The sequence below is a fragment of the Anastrepha obliqua genome, chromosome 4, assembly GCF_027943255.1.
Source record: "Anastrepha obliqua isolate idAnaObli1 chromosome 4, idAnaObli1_1.0, whole genome shotgun sequence".
NCBI classification, from domain to species: Eukaryota; Metazoa; Arthropoda; class Insecta; order Diptera; family Tephritidae; genus Anastrepha; species Anastrepha obliqua.
The window spans coordinates 10733117-10738500 of NC_072895.1; the positions used below are offsets into that span (position 1 = coordinate 10733117).

The window sequence follows — 5384 nt, forward strand, 5'->3', positions numbered from 1 at the left end:
AGAAAAAAGGTCCGATGACTGCTCCAGCGAAAACAGCTCCCCATACAGTGACTTTGAGCGGGTGTAATGGCTCTGCGTGGGTTACACGCGGATTTTCAGTGCCCCAGAAGCGTAAATTTTGTTTATTTACGTACCCGCTAAGATGGAATGGGCCTCATCACTCATGATTATTTTTGATAAGAAATCATCTTCCTCTTGGTGGTGCTTAAGGATGGCTTGAGCGTATGTTAGACGCGATTGGCGGTCAGCACCTAACAGCTGATGCACCGTCTGGACTTTGTACGGAAACATCTTCAAATTTTGTATCAAAATTCGCTGTAAAGTCCGTCGACTGATACCCATTTGCGTAGCACGTCGTCTGGTCGATGTCGGCGCTTCCATGACATCCTCGGCTACAGCAGCAATATTCTCTGCAGAACGGCTACTCCGGGGTCTGCCACGCCTGACAGCATCTCGTGTTGTGCCAGTCTCTTCGAGGCGAGCGGCTAAACGTCCCAGTGTTTCACCAGTAGGCGTTGGACGGCGAGGAAATCTGCGACGAAATTCACGTTGTGCCAAAGTCACCGACCGATTATTGGTCAAATAAATAGTCAACAATATTCCGCGTTCTGGAGCAGTGTAGTGTAACATTGTTTATTAACGTGTATTTCGCATGTGTTTATTACACAAATGTCAAAACAGAACGGACATTAGGGGCCAATCGCAAAATTTATAGCATTTTCTGATAGGAGGATTACTTAAGCGCCACCTGTTAGGGAAAAAGAGGAAGATGCATTGAAAACTTTGATATGAATTGACGTTCAGTTTTCAATACCCAGTCGTTTGCGCCTCTTTAAACGCCCACGCAAAGTGTTGGAGTGCTACAAATGTACGCCCATATGTATGTGTGTACGTGCAGTAGAGTAGCACGTGGTGCTAAATGCACACTAAGAAAAACTCCACAAACAGCAAAAAACACAATTCAGCGATTGCGGTAAGCACTAACAACAACAAAACAAAAGCTTCGAGTTAAAAAAATTGCGACATGATCTACACTCCTCCTCCTATTTTATTATAATTTTTTATTTTTTTTTGTACGAGAATGCAAAATTAAGAGTTCAATAGCAAACGCTTAATAAAATGCCAGAACTTAATGACAGCGACAAGTATTTTTGACATTTCATTGTCACATCTCTCGCAAGAACCAAATAGCCATTTACTTAAATGCTTATGGCGGCATAAAAATTAAAATAAAATACACATAAAAGGAAAAATAAAAATAACTCAAATAGCAAAAGAAAATGAAAAGTAAAAATCAGAGTAAAAAAAAAGAAAATGAAAATAAAAACAAAATGTTTGAACTGCATTTTAATTGCTTTGAAGCGCGCCAAACGATTCAGCCAGTGGCATTGCCAAACGACACATTTGCTTTATAACTACATACATTCATACATACATACATATGTACATGTGTAATTCTTATGTTGCACGCGAACGTGACCAAATCGCCTATGGAAAGCCATGCAATGCAATGCGGTGGCGCTACTTATGCGATTGCCGATTGCAGTACGCGCCACTATGCGGGTGTGTCTGCCTGCACATTGGGCGCACAAACAAGTGCATGCGTATGTGGGTATGTACCTTTATTGTATTTAAATAATTATTTGTAAGCATTCAAGCGATTTTGTAGACTTGATTTTTTTATATTTATTTTTTGCTCACAGATATTGGCCTACTGCACTGCATTGCGGCAAGTTTTGCACGCCTAATTGATTCGTTGACAGTCAATAGTCTGTATACCTCCCGCACCGCGCGCCTTGTGCTGCGATATGCGCTCTGGTTGTAATTGTGCGTGCCTGCCACGCCTGCCATAATTCTTCAGTTGCCAGCAATCAATTTAAAAACGCAATGACAACAACAAAGTGCAATCAATACTCCGGTGCAGGCAGCTCGCACACATTTTCGCTTCTCTTTTCCACAAACGCCAACACTTGTTCTAACTATCTACTTTGCGCACAGACATATCAGTGTGTGTGTGTGTGTGTGTGTTGTATAACTTTGAGTATTAGCGTGGGTCGCTGGAAATACTGACATGGAAGAACCTTACTTGATTGAAATTTACTTGCCTCAATGGAAGTCCGAAAAAGTACAAACAAAGGATGATACATATAAAGGGTAGTTAAGTTTCAAGGGCCGGTGTTGATTTTAAATGAAATACAATCTTTTTAGGAAATTTTTGTCATTTCTCTTTATTATGATAATATTGGTATGGCTCAATTAGGTGTGGGGCAAAATATCGGCCAAATGGCCATCGCGGCTTCGGCGGCACACCTCCATTCGATGGTCTAAATTTTCGATGACGCTGAGGCATGGTTGAGGTTCTATGCCATTAATGTGCCGAATTATCTCATCCTTTAGCTCTTGAATAGTTGCTGGCTTATCGACGTACACCTTTTCTTTCAAATAACCCCAAAGAAAGAAATCCAACGGTGTCAAATCACATGATCTTGGCGGCCAATTGACATCGCCACGACGTGAGCTTATTCGGCCAGCAAATTTTTCGCGCAAAAGAGCCATTGTTTCGTTAACTGTGTGACAAGTGGCACCGTCCTGTTGAAACCACATATCGTCCACATCCATATCTTCCAATTCGGGCCATAAAAAGTTCGTTATCATCTCACGATAGCCAACACTATTTACAGTAACTGCCTGACCGGTCTCATTTTGGAAAAAATACGGCCCAATGATGCCGCCGGCCCATAAACCGCACCAAACAGTCACTCTTTGTGAGTGCATTGGTTTTTCGACAATCACTTTTGGATTATCATTCGCCCAAATGCGGAATTCTGCTTATTGACGAATCCACTGAGGTGAAAATGTGCCTCATCACTGAAGATGATTTTTTTCGAAATGCATTTTGATTTGAACGCCCGTTTTCATAATAAGCCTGAATAACTTTAACGCGTTGCTCGATTGTGTATCTTTCCATGGTTCAAATTGAGTTAGTCTGAAATTGAACAATGTCAAATGAAATGCAGAAAAACACTTGAAGTTTAGGTGTGGTTCACATTCAACATCGGCCCTTGAACTTCAACCACCCTTTATTTCAACTTAAAAAAAATTTTGCCCGGAAAGCAGTATTTTTATGTTTTTTTTTTTAACTACAATGGACACTACCCATTTTTTGTTGCTTATACGAGCTCATATAGCGATTAAGAAAATTTGATGGCGCTTGTAACAACGGATTCGCTAAAAATAAGCAATTTTTAAACTAAAAAATCTTCTTCTTTACTTGCCAATTCGATTCCGAATATAGGCGATCAAACAATTTATACAATATATATGTGTATTACAATTAAATATCGAATTACAAAAATATTTTACGTTTAATATAAATTTGTTATAATTTTATGATAAAGGTCTCGATTTCTCGCTGTCTCCAATAAAGTTCCGACTTTGCCGAATGTCTTATACTATTTCTCAGCCAGGATAGTTGTTTTCTGCCTATGCCTCGTTTGCCTTCTATTTTTCCTTGCAGGATTAGTTGAAGTACTACATGATATTTGTCGTTTCTCAAAATATAACCCAAATACGCAGCTTTTCTTCTTTTTACGGTGGTTAGTAATTGTCGATCATGCTGAGTTCTACGCAATACTTCAGCATTTGTTACTTTATATGTCCAGGGTATTCTTAGAATTCTTCTATATATCCACATTTCAAATGCTTCTATTTTATTCATTTCAATGGTTTTAATGATCCATATCTCCATAGCATACAGAAGTACGGAACTAAAAAATAGCAAACTTAAAATACCCACCGTATTTCCGCAATTTCCTCATTTACTTATTTTATTTCTCTCTCTTCCTTGATGACTCTCTGAAAGCAAATTCACCAAACGACCGAGCATAATTTTTCATTTGGAGACCCATCCGACTTAATGTGCATGCATATAAACCTACGTATGTATGTATGTATGCATGCCTATACGAGTAAGTGCATACTAAGAAATGTTCGTCCGTGCGTGCGTGCGCATATTTACATACTAATATGCAATATGATAAATAATCCATTGTCGATCGCATGGCTTATTGGCCGTACCGCTAACTGGCTAAGCGACTGGCAGCTGCTTGATTTTAAAAACCAACTCACATTGTCTGCCTTGCCATGCAATTTGACAATTTGCGATTATCTTGTTTTAAATGGCTTGGGCAGTGCGCATTTTATTACTAAGATTTGTCATTTGTGATTTTAAAGTTGTTATTACCGTTGACAGTTTCACAAGTGTAGCGTTTACAGTGATTTATTTCTAATACTGAAAATTTATTGAATGCGCATTGTTGGCTTTTATCGGTTGTATGTATTTTCACAATATGGAAATAATCGTTTAATGATCTTACAAACACCTGTCAACTACTTTTGATAAATTTATTAACAGATTCTAAATTTGTCATTAAATTGTCAGTGTCATTAAAAAAGGTCTTATTTGTATACAGATTTTTTTTTCTGGGATGACTCCCGTGAAGAGGAAAGAAATGCGAATGGCCACATAGAATGCATTATCTGCAAAGTAACAGTGAAGTTAACACCTTATGGAAAGTGCATATCAACTCAAAAACGCACAAGGAGAGCATATAGATTGTAAAACAGATAAAATCGACATTTAAAAGCGGACCGGCAACTGGAGCTGCTTCAAAACTAAAATTGCTGCAAAAATAGCGGAAAAACCGAGTGAATGCAGAGGAACGCAGAAAATATTACCAAAGACAGAGACTGCTCCAACACCTACAACAACAGTTCTTTCCCAGAAAAATCATCCACAAATAAAATCGATACGCTGTTGCCCGAAAAGTTCTTTTACGACCCCGTTAAAGATGCATAGACTCGTAATGTAGAATACAAAGACCCACTAACTGACGAATGGGAACGTTTTCGATTCATTGCGCGAGAACAAATCGAATTTGCGTTTGATCGTGATATAGATGAAATCAATGACCAAATGAAACACTGGTCTAGATATATGAATTTTGAAGCGCGAAAAGGTACACTGGGTGGCACGAAATACCATCAACCTGAAACGATGCAACGACTGAATTCTCTGATTGGTGCTCTAAGTCATTTATTTAAGGAAATAAATGTATGGAAAACAATTTGATTATAAAAGTGAGAAAATGACAGCATATCAACACTTACCTCTCCACTATCTATCACTCTCTCTGCGGAACTACCAAAAAGGCATTACCTCACGGAGCTGGTTAGCTCAAGGGCTCCTCATTATTGTTGACGTCTGCGAAACTATGCACGTCTTAGATCGTTATGAATCTGTGTTACATGCGCGCAGATTCTCTTCCAGTTATTAGCTGATTTCACCATAAAATCCATAATATTTTCTCCGTTTAAAAATTTAG

The 5384-nt window shown here is 38.7% G+C and overlaps 1 pseudogene; it reads left to right on the forward strand.

Annotated features, from left to right (window-relative positions):
* The first annotated feature begins 1460 nt into the window (after positions 1–1460).
* Positions 1461–5131, forward strand: LOC129246478 (zinc finger protein 830-like; annotated as a pseudogene).
* Positions 5132–5384: the final 253 nt, after the last annotated feature.